Raw genomic sequence first — 12,278 nt, forward strand, 5'->3', positions numbered from 1 at the left:
TTGTGTGTAAGTTTATTTCTGGGCTCTTTATTCTGTTCCATTGATCGTGTGTCTGTTTTGTGCCAATGCCATGCTCTTTTGATTATTGTAGCTCTGTAGTGTTGTCTGAAGTCTGGGAGAGTTATGCCTCCAGCTTTGTTCATTTTCCTCAGTATTGCTTTGTCAATTCTGGGTTTTTTTTTTTGTGATTGAATATAAATTTTAGGATTGTTTGTTCTAGTTTTATGAAAAGTGTCCTGGGTAAATACAATAAGGGCTGCATGGAATTTGTAGATTGCTTTGGTAGTCTGGCCATTTTAACAATATTTTTCCCAATCCAAGAGCATGGGGTATCTTTTCATTTCTTTAAATCATCTTCAGTTTCCTTTATCGATGTTTCATAGTTCTCAGGATATAAGTCCTTCACCCCCTTGGTCAGGTTTATTCCTATGTATGTTTTGATGCAATTTTAATAGAGATTGTTTTCCTTTCCGTTTCTGATATTTCACTGTTAGTGTAAAGAAATGCAACAGATTTCTAGAAGTTAACCTTGTATCCTTTTACCTTGCTGAATTCGTTTATCAGTGCTAATAGTTTTTATGTGGAATCTTTAGGGTTTTCTCTATATAATGTCATGATATCTGCATATAGTGACATTTTACCTCTTGCCTTCCAGTTCAGATCCCTTTAATTTCTTTTCTTTTCTTTTCTTTTTTTTTTCTGTCTGATTGCTGTGGCTAGGACTTCCAATACTGTATTAAATAGAAGTGGTGAGAGTGGGCATCCTTGTCTTGTTCCAGATTTTAGCAGGAAGGCTTTCAACTTTTCACTTTTGAGTGTTACGTTGGCTGTGAATTTGTCATGAACAGCTTTTATTATGTTGAGATATGTTCCCTCTATACCCACTTTGGTAAGTTTTGATCATGAATGAATTGAATTTCATCAAATGCTTTTTCTGTATCTATTGAGATGATCATGTGGTTTTTGTCCTTTCTTTTGTTTATGTAGCATTTCATATTGATTGATTTGAGTATACTGAACCATCCTTGTAACCCTGGGATGGATCAAACTTGATCGTAGTATATGATCTTTTTATATGTTGTTGGATTTGGTTTGCCAATATTTTGTTGAGAATGTTTGCATCTATTTTCATCAAAGATACTGACCTGTAATTTTCTTTTTGGTAGCATCTTTGTCTGGTTTGGTATTAGGGTGATGACGGCTTCATAGAATGTGTTTGGGAGTGTCCACTCCTCTTTAGTCTTTTGGGAGAGTTTGAGAAAGATTTGTGTAAGTTCTTCTTTGTATGTTTGATAGAATTCCCCAGTGAAGAAATATGGTCCTGGCCTTTGGTTCATAGGGAGTGTTTTATTTTTTTATTACAGATTCTATTTCACTTCTAGTGATTGGTTTGTTCAAATTATCTATTTCTTTTTTATTAAGTTTTGTTGGACTGTATGTTTCTAGAAATATGTCCATTTCTTCTAGGTTGTCAAAGTTGTTGGTGTATAATTACTCATAGTATTCTTATGTTTTTAAAAAATTTCTATGGTATTGGTTGTAATTAACCTTTTATTTCCTTTGGTATTTTTTTTTTTTAACCTCCCTTTTCAGCTTGTAGACTGGAGTGGCTTTTTCATTGTTTGTGCTTTCAGGGGATTTCTTCAGTTCTTTTAATTGGGGGTGATTCTTCTGCTTCTTCATCTTACTTATATTTCTCTGACTGTATGAATTTAAGAGTAGCAGTTATCATCTCCTATGATCTTGAAGGATGGTTTTAATGTAGGAGGGTATCTTTGTAGCCTATATGAGTCTGATGTTTTTGCTGCGAGGGCTGTTTTCAGTATGGACGGCTGCCACGTTTTTCTTCTGTGTGTGCTGGCTGTTATTCCCCTGATAGGGGGTGTGACTGGTGTTGTGGTGACCAGAGTCTGCACTGGATATTGAGTGGGGCCTCCTCTTTGCTCTGTGGTTGTCACAGCCTTGTTGGGGGCTGGATCTGCTTCCCAGTTGTTGGAGTAGAAGCCTCCAGATTGGTTTCTGAGCTGGAGTGTGAAGTAGGCAGGACTGAAGCACTTCCACTGGGAGAGGAGCCGCTGGGTATTTCCCTGCAATAGCTGTCCGCCAGGAGGTGCACTCCGGTGTTGCCTCTCACCCATTGTGTGGGCTCACCAAGTACACTACTGTTGTTGCTGCCTTCGGTCCAGCCTCAGGCAAGCAGTCTGGATGTCCCTCAGCACTGTGCTGACAAAGCCACCAGCGCAGATCCTCTGAAGTCAGGCACCAGGACTTGCCATAGTCTCCTGTAGTCGCTCACCTAGACCCTCCCTGGGAGCTACAGAATTAGCCCAGACTCCAGACCTGACTTTGCCTGCTTGCATCCAGAAAGCCCGCAGCTGCTAACACCAGACCTGCCCCAGCTGCATGCTACCAGCTGCACACCAGTAATCTGCTTGGATGTCCTGCATGCGCCGAGCTTACAAAGGTACCAGCAGGGTAAAGTCCCCAAAGCTGCTAGAACATGCCTCAGATTTCAGCTCTGCCTTCGGCTGGAGGCAACTCACTTGCTCGCACCCGGAGCACTTAGAGGCAGAGCCATGCCCGCTGCGACCATGCCCCAGAATAAGGCTGCTATGGCGGTATCCCACCCCTCCCTTCAGGCACGTTAACAATGGGGCTTTTTATGGTGGACCTGGGCTGTTGCACACATTCCCAGTTGCGGCCTGTACCATACTCTGGCCCCTTCAGGCTGTCTTCACACAGCCAACCCTAGTCTTCTCCCCAGGTCCGTCCTCTGAAGCCTGAGTTGCAGCACTCAGCCCCCTAACACATTAGCAGACATGTGTCTTGGGCGAGGGAGTGTAGTGTGGCGGCACAGACCCTCTGTGCTAGTCTCTCTTCATACTGCTTGCTGTGCACTGACTGCTTTACTCTCCTCCAAGCCTCTGAAGCTCCCTCTCTGTCCTGGCTGATCTCCCAGCTGTTTAAGGGGGTTCCCAGGGTGAAGGAACCTTTCCCCTTTCACAGCTCCTTCCTAGGGGCACAGGTCTCATCCTGACTTTTTTCATCCTACCTGGTTACATGGTAATATTTCTTGTGTTTTTGATTATATGAGATCTTCTTCCAGAGTTCAGTAGGTGTTTCTGTGCAAATTGTTACATGTAGATGTAATTTGATGTATTTATGGCAGGAGATGAGCTCCATGTCCAGCTATTCCACCATCTTGAACTTCACCCACTCAACTAACTCTAGAGAAGGAAGGTTTGTAGAAATATCCTTGGGTTTTTTTTGCTGTTGTTGTTCATGACACACATCTAGAGAGCATATTCTAAAGTCATAGTAGTAGTATTTTTATTAACTCATCTAATGAAATGGTATAAAGATATACAAATGATACAAATGTCATAAAGTGACATAATCAAAATCTTGCTGATTGGGTGTTGGGCCACGTGAAAAACAGTGGATATGTTAATTATGTTTTGCAAATGAACAGCATCTAATGGCTTACTCCAAACGAAGCAGGTGGAAGGTGGTCTAACACAGTGGCTCTCAGATGTGGGCATGAAGCAGAATGTTCATGAACATGCTTTGGAGTGCAGATTTCTGCTGCCAACCCCAGAGACTGTTTCAGTGGGTCAGGGTGGAGCCCAGGGAAAATTTTGAGCATGCACAACCAATATGTATTATTTACAAGTTTCATGCATGTATTATGCATATTATTAAAAGTCACAAAATAAAAATTATACAAGTATAGAAAGATAAATAAGTTCTTACTGCTTTTTATATGCCTCAAAGGACCTTCTTGGACACACCTTGGGGGAAAGGTACCCCACTTTGGAGATGAGTGCTCCACGCTAATGTTTTCCAATTTTACCGTGCATATAAATAGCTTGGAGATCGTGTTTAAATGTAGATTCTGACTTGACAGGTCTGGGGTGAGGTCTGAGATTCTGTTTGTCTAACAATCTCCAGGTGATGTTGGTATTACTGGTCTGGGAGCCACACTTTAAGTAGTGAGGATCCATGCAGTAGTTTCTCTATTACTGACCCAAATCTCAATGCAAATTGAAGTTTTCACTGGTCCAGGCAATGTGTAGATGATGCAGAGAGGTTCAAGATGATCAGCCATCTCCCCCCAGACCCCCCTCAAAAAGCACTTTAATTTACAAGACTTTCTATAAATCTTGTGTTAAATTTCACTGATGTGGAACGAGTGAAAAGCACCCTAAATCAGCCCTCCCTATCCCTAGCCCTTTATGTACTTTTCTGGAAGGGTTCTCTTTCAGCTTATCTGTTGAATTAACAAGATAGTGCTCCCTGAAGTCATACACAGTGACTTTCCCAGATGCAACAGTGGGCAAGATTATTCTCCCTGATTAAGCCTTTGACAGGCAGCATCTTTGCAGCAAGCATCGTGCCAGGTTTGATTAGTAAATTGGCCCTACAAAGTTTTTTTCTTACCTACCGTTGCCCTAGCTCAGCAATCCTTCCCATGGATTGGAATGAACACATTTAAGAATGTCATGCTTGGCGGTACCAAGAACAATAATTAGACAAATTACAAATCATAAAAGGATAAGTGTAATGCACTAATCTGTAGAGATTATTAAGTAGAAATAGGAAACTTAAATAATTAATTCTTAAAATCATCCCAAGAAGGCTGCATTCTTACTGATGCACAGGCACTGCAATTAGGTTACCGTGATGAGCCCATTTCAGATGAAACAGGAGGTCTTCAATGTGCTTATTTAATAGACCTGAAACATGTTGTAAGGAGTGATTTCATTACTGCATCCCTCCCATCTGAATGAAATCAGAACTCCAGAATATGCTGCCTTCTGATTAATTCCACAGCATCCTATGGACCAAAGACTTGGGGGGCATAGTCCAGGAGACCTGATGTACATAAAAATCAACATCAGAAATCCTCTTAATGTGTTTTAGTAAAACAGGAAAGCACTATCATTTTGCATTAGTCACTGGCATGTCACATAAATCAGCCCTAAGAAGCAGCAACACACTTTGAGAATGTTAGAAATTGTGGAGTGATGTAAGTTATGTACATAATATTTAGATATATATGTATTTCTTTTTAAAAAAATTAACATGTATTAATTGCCCCACCCAGTTTGAAAGGTCCTGTTCTACCCACATGCTGTCTGGTGGAACCTCCCAGAGAAGCGTACATGAGCATCCACAGGGAGGCAGCTGTTTTTGGTGTCTAAGGACCTGAGTTTAATACAGTTTGATCACATTGGCTAGTCTTGCAGACTTCTTTTAGACTCATGTCCTCCTATACAATGAGGAAAATAATAATTATTGCTCTCAAAGATGGGATTCAAATCCAATTTATTTTAAAGTGTTTAGCACAAGAGCTTTCAATAAAATAGTAATTTATCAGTTTACTTCTAGATTCTGCATTAGGTTTTCCTTGTTATTTATATATGGAAATATTTCTATTCTCTCTCTCTGCAACTTGATTGTGTTGAGGATGCAACATTGATCAAAAGAGAAATCACTTTTGCTTGATGAAATTTCCAATGTCCATTAAAAAAATAGTCAGTTATTCAGTGTAGGTGGAATGAAACTCTTGAAAAGTTAGTGACTAGGGGTGGGAAGGGGTAAGAAGCAGATCAAATAGGGAGATTCTGATATCACAGGAAGCCTGCCATATTGTGATTGCAGACTTGTAGGGAGTCAAAAGTACAGCTGGGCCCTGACTAAGGAGGGAGAGAAGTCTCAGCACTGTGCAACCCTCATTGTCTATTTAACCATTCCTGGTTTCATTGGTAAAACAACCTTGGTACAGAAAGTGAGGGGCTGTGGGGAAGAGTGTTCGATGTAGAAGGAACAGTATATGCAAAGGCTCAGAGAAAAGAGTCCATGTGACTCTTTGGCGGAACTAAAGAGTTGCCAAAGGGTGGTGCTAGTGTAGTGGGGAGAGACTAGTTTGTAGATCTTTTTAAACCACGTTTAAAATTTAGGCTTATTCTGGAGGCATCCACATGTCACTTATAGATTTTAATCAAGGAAATTGGAATGGCCTTGATTGACCTGTGACAACAAAGGCCAGCAAACTTTTTCTGTGAAGGACCAGATAGAAAATGTTTTCGGATTTGTGGATCATAAGTTCTATGCACAACTATTCAGCTCTGCTGTCGAGGGATGAAAGTAGCTGTGAACATTGTGCAAGTGACTGAGCATGGATATGTTCCCCAAAACTATTTATAAAAACAGGTGGTAGGCCAGATTTGGTCCCTGGGCCACAGTTTGCTAATCCCTGATACAGAAATAAAAAAATCAGAAAAAAATCAAAAATAAAAGGATACATTTCTTAACTCAGTTGTTTTAACTTACTTAACTGATAAGACAGAAACCTTTTTTTGTTAATTTTTTTTAAATTGATCTGAAAAGACTAACATCAAAAAGATTGGAACTGTGTTTGTAATTTTTCTTTATTTCTTATGCTGATGGGTTTAAAACCAGGGAAATCTTGCATTCTGTATCTTAGCCTCATTGTCTTCTGTCACCTGGGTAACACCTCTCTCACTGCTGCCAAAATGGCTACTTCACTACTAGGTCAGACCAATTATTTCCTAAATGGTTTGTATTCATCTACACTTCAAATGCGCATCTTTGCGGGAGGGGGGGATAAATAGTGCCTGGCACTCACCATACTCCTCACATCCATTATGTGGGCAACACATCAGTCTGCTCCATTGAAGAGCCCGTGACTACAAAGCAGCCGTAGATCATGCGTGTCCCTGCTCTTCCACAGGCACTATTCAGATATCTGACTTTGAGGGTCCTTTTCTGCTTAGCTCGGTGCTTTATCCTAGTTTGAAAATAAATTACAAAAAGCATCAACAATATTCTTAAAGTAAATCTTTCTGTGCCCACTCACCTTACTACTTTATAGAAAATGTTTTGAAATAACATCTCTCTCTCTTTCTCCCTCCCTCCAGTTTCATTTTTAAATCACCATAGAGATCTGTGAGTGTTAGGAGTATAGTCCGATCTGGGAAACTGCACACTCAGTTTTAGAGCCTGCCTCTGAAAGCTCTCCTGGTCTCTCCCAGTTCTTGTAGAAAGTTATCAAAATGATTATAAAAATGACTATGATGATGATGATGATAATTTAATATTTATTAAGTGTTTGCTCAGAACTTACCTTCAAGTATTGCATTTAATTCTCACAACAAACCTATAAGGGAGTTACTATTAAAATCCCTGTTTTATACCTAAGGAACGTGAGGAATGGGCAGAGCCAGGCTCTGGTCCCTGGGTCTCCAGCTGTAAAACTCATGCTGTGCTCTGTTGATGGTGACACCCTGCATTTCCACACCTCACGCTCTCCCCACCTGTTTTGGCCCACTCGCCAGGTAATCTTTATTGTTGGTGGGATAATTAGAAAATAACTGCAAAAGTGATGCTTTGTTTCTGTATCAGACTTTTCAGGGTCACACACATTGTCACATTCAGTCAGATGAATCAGGCTCAAAGAGAGGTAAGAAGAAACTGAAAAGAGAATCATGATTTTTAAAGATGAGAGAAACAAGGATTTATGGGCTCACAGATTGAAACCAGAAGGCCTGGGGCCTGAAGGCAGGCTTTCTAACACCGGGCAGAATGCTCCTTCCTGGGGCCACTTCTTCCAGCACGGTCTTCCTCAAGAGTTCCCTTTCCCCAGGTCATTTGATGCCTTCCTGTGATTAAAACAAATGATTTCATAAAGCCCTGGAGAGTGAGTCTAAAGGTGGGTATTTTGGGCTGTGGAAACTTTCTGGACTCCAAGACCATAGGGCCGACTTACATGAAGACCTGATCCTAGCTTGGGAACTAACTTTAATGTATATCTGAATATTCTCAATGAAATATCTAGAAGTATTTTTGTATGTTGACTTTATATATATATTTAATATGTCAAATTTATATATGTCAAATCTGCCTAGGATTTCTTTCTGGAATCCTTAAAAAGTTATGCCATGACACTAAGAGGGGTAGACAAAAGCCATCTAAATTACAAATAATTTACTGTATTATATTATATTAATTAGAACTGCGCCATTTATGCAGCAATTCTATTTTGGTTATCTCACAGGAAGGATGCACCTGTCACCCCAAATTTGATTTGTATCTTGAAACTAATTATGCCTCACACATGCCACATAGGAGGGGGTCATGAAAGGGTCTATCACTCACGTAACGAGGCTTTCTTGGAGAGCCACGTAAGTGGCTCGAGAGAGCAGAGAGGGGCAGCTGGCTTCGGATGTGATGGTGGTTAGGAGTATGGGGTTGGGTGAGGGCTCCCTCTCCAAGATTGGCCTTATATGGTTTGAACTTCCTGCCAGCATGAAACAAGGGGGCACCCAAACTTTCTCATTGGTTTGCTAATATGTGGGGCAAGGGAGGAAGGGAGAATTGTGGGGCTTGAATGCTGTCAATGTTCAAACATCTCAAGTGGTGTCAAACTCTTCTCTAAGCCCCCTTCTGAATTCTGTTTATGTCCTTTATATGCTAGTCAGAATTTGTCATTATATGTTGTTTCATCATTTGTTGTTCTTTTCTTTCTCCACTCAATTGTGAACTCCGAGAGACCATTATTGTGCCTGTTTTCTTCATTAGTAGATATCCAGAACTGATCATGACACCCAGCACGGACTAGATGATCACAAACAGTCGTTGGAAGCCAACAGGTACATGAAACGGTGCTCAGCATCACTTATCATCAGGGAAATGCAAATCAAAACCACAGTAAGGTATCAATTCACACCTGTCAGGATGGCTGTTCTCAAAAACAAGAGACGACAAGCGTTGACAAGGATATAGAGGAAAGGCAACCCTCATGCACCGTGGATGAGATTGTAAATTGGTATAGCCTCTATGGAAAATAATATGGAAGTTCTTCAGAAAGTTTTAATATAGAATTACCGTATGATAGAATGAACAAAACCCACTGCTGTGTATACATGCAAGGAAAATGAAAACAGGGTATTGAAGATATGTACACCCCTACATTTACTGCAGCATTACTCACAATGGTCAAGATATGGAAACAACCTATGTATCCATGACTGAACGGATGAAGATGTGGTGGCATATTAGTCAACCATGAGAAAGAAGGAAGTCCTGTCATTTGCAACAACATGAATACACACTGAGGGCATTATGCTAAGTGAAATAAGTCAGACAGAGAAAGACAAATCCTACATGGTATTGTTTATATATGAAATCTTAAAATACAAAATGTCAAACTCATGTAAACAGAGAGTATGAAAGTCACTGGCTGGGGGTTAGGAGAGGTAGGGATAGGTTGGAAAAGGGTACAAACTTCCAGTTATAAGATGAATAAGGTCTGAGGATCGGATGTAAAACATGGTGACTATAACTGATGGCACTGTATTGCATAACTGAAATTTGCTAATAGTAGAACTTGAATGCTTTCACCAAAAAAATAAAAAAGATAAATATGTGAGGTGATTAATGTGTTAATTAACTAAATAGAGGGAATCCTTTCACAATGTATACATAGATTAAATCACCATAATGTACACTTAGTTTTTTTAGCATACATTTATTTTTATTGAAGTATAGTCAGTTTACAATGTTGTGTCAATTTCTTGTGTACAGCATGATACTTCAGTCATACATGAACATACATATATTCATTTTCACATCCTTTTTCACCATGAGTTACTATAAGATATTGAATATAGCTTCTGTGCTATATAGTATAAACTTCTTGTTTATCTATTTTATATATAGTAGTTAGTATCTGCAAATATCCAGCTCCCAATTTATCCCTTCCCACCTTCTTCCTCCACTGGTAACCATAAATTTCTTTTCTGTGTCTGTGAGTCTGTTTCCATTTTGTAAATAAATTAGTTTGTCTTTTTTTTTTTTAAAGATTCTACATGTAAGTGACATTAAATGGTATTTTTCTTTCTCTTTCTGGCTTAGTTCACTTAGAATGACATTCTCCAGGTCCATCCATGTTGCTGCAAATGGCATTATCTTATTTTTTGTGGCTGAGTAGTATTCTATTGTGTAAATATACCACAACTTCTTTATCCAGTCATCCGTCAATGGACACTTAGGTTGTTTCCATGTCTTGGCTAATGTAAACAGTGCTGCTATGAATATTGGGGTGGAACACAATGTACACTTTAAATACCTTACAATTTTATGTGTCAATTACACCTCCAAGCTAAAATAAATAAAGTCATTGGATAAATGAAGTGAGGAACAGCTCTATGCTAGACGCAAAGTATGTAGAGATGTCAAGTCTCAGTGCTTCCACTGATGTCCCTTCATTTTCTTAACCATGAGGTGAAGTATTTTAGCCAAAGCTATATGACCAGGAGACAGATAGGAAGGATAAACAAATAAACAAATTGCAATATGGCATGACAAGTGCTATAAAAATGTACGTTCCCTTCCATCATGGGGCCACAGGTGGACAGCCTAACTTGTCCCCGGCACTGTGGTCCTGCACAGTAAAGAAATCAATCTTGTGATTCATGCATGAGGGAGGCACGAGTGAGTGCATAACAGATTTGTGTTCAAGTCTGTATTTGACATCTATCTATAGTGGGAAAACAAACCGGCAAACAGGTAAAGAAATTTCAGTCTCCATAGAGCCTCCCAGGAGTTTCTGAAGCTTTGCAAGCCCTTTCCTCTTTCCCCAGCCACTTCACACAATCTCTTTTCAGACACTTACTGCGAAGAGTAGGTGTAAACCACTACAGCAAACCGGAGGAAAAGGGGGAAAATGCTGACAAGATCATATTTTTAAGCCAAATTCTAATTTTTTCTCAAGTAACTCTCATCATTCTCACTTCCCATTTCATATCTTCACTTAAAACTGTCCTTCCCAGCAGCTCTACCTAACCTGGTGTTGTCTAGAATGTGAGTTCCACGTAGGTCCCCAGAGGACACGGACTCGCTGGTCAGGCAAGGTTGAGGAGCTGCCGTATATGCCAGCTCTCCCTCAGACAGTCATAATGTCCACTACACATTTCAAGTTCTGGGATTCCCAGCATTTTTTTTTTCCAAATCTTCACGACCCCTGGAGACGTTCACAGAGCACTTAGTAAATTCCAAGGGAATGAGTGTTCACAGAACATCCTCTGAGAAATACTAGAATGAAAGATAAAGTCCACACTACTGAAGATAGGCATTAGGTGACTTACTTATCTGGACTCTTTGAGCCTCTTCGAGCCTCTTCAGCCTCAATCGCTAGCATGACTTTCCCTTTCTCCCATGTGTGTACTTTGGTCGTGAGCTGCTAGCAGATTCCAGGTACACAGAATTCCATTTTATGCCTCTGATTCTTGCCCATGGCTGCCTCTCCTGCCTTCTTGTTATAGAAACTTGGCTAAGTCACTTAGCCTCATGGGGACCTCAGTTGCCTTTCCTGTAATAGTAGAGGGCTTGGCAAACAAATGATCTTTGGGATCCTTTTATACTCCATCCTTCCCAATTTGTGATTTTCTTCTCCCCAGTGTTGCTTGAGTGTGTTATTTCCTTTCTGTAAGCCTCACTTTTTAAATCTGCAAAATAAGAAGAGTAACAGAACATACCTCATTAGATTCTGTGATGATTGCATGGCATGAGGAGGGTGAAGACTTACAATTACAGTCTAATCAGTATGACTCAATGAAAAATAATAATAAGTCTTATCTACCACTTTTAAGAAAACTATTCCAGCATTACCTAGGGTTGGTCTTCCTTGAGAATGATACATCCTGTGTGCTCCCTGGCTTTGAAAGCCTTTTACTGATGTAAAAATAACCCTTAAAATGTTCTTAACAGTGTAGTTCAAAAAAATGTTAATGTGCTCTGAGACTAAATAAAGGGAAGTTCAATTGCTATAAACTTAATTTTTAAACACCCTAAATAAATATGCGTTTTTCCTAATGGCAGAGAGTCAACTCCCATCAGAATCTTGAAGGGCAGACTATGACAGGACATACATTATGGTTTCCCAGGAAATTGGATAGAGGAGCCCAAAGACCGTTTAGTAAAATGACTTTGAAAATAACTTTAGCATGTAAGAAACTTTAACTTCACAATGTGGTTTTTCTCCATGTTCTTGGTGTACTCAAAGAGACAGTTGAAGGAGATGGAATAGCTATTATCAATACCTTTGGACATGCCTCAGCTCAGTATGTCTGAGCCAAACCTGCCACCTTCTAGGTGCAGACTGTCACCTCTCCTTGGCTGGGTGCATGACTCCACTACCTGACCAGCAGCCCAGGCCACACACCTGGTGTCTTTCTCCTCTGCTCTTTCTTCTT

General features: G+C 40.1%; 1 protein-coding gene across 21 annotated transcripts in view; it reads left to right on the forward strand.

Annotated features, from left to right (window-relative positions):
* The window catches only part of TSHZ2 (teashirt zinc finger homeobox 2), a 911,650-nt gene that overhangs the window by 385,542 nt on the left and 513,830 nt on the right, over positions 1-12,278 (forward strand). Inside the window, exons 1-3 of one of the 21 annotated variants that reach the window (XM_072944426.1) lie at positions 6,532-6,558; positions 7,226-7,361; positions 8,605-8,675. The exons of 18 other annotated variants lie outside the window; for them this stretch is intronic. The gene's annotated coding sequence lies outside the window, so the exon portion shown is untranslated. Of the gene's footprint in view, positions 1-6,531; positions 6,559-7,225; positions 7,362-7,675; positions 7,736-8,604; positions 8,676-12,278 lie in introns of those variants that run through there. 2 more of the 21 variants (XM_072944425.1, XM_072944427.1) reach the window with 2 other exon arrangements.

Source organism: Vicugna pacos, chromosome 19 (assembly GCF_048564905.1).
Source record: "Vicugna pacos chromosome 19, VicPac4, whole genome shotgun sequence".
NCBI classification, from domain to species: domain Eukaryota; kingdom Metazoa; phylum Chordata; class Mammalia; order Artiodactyla; family Camelidae; genus Vicugna; species Vicugna pacos.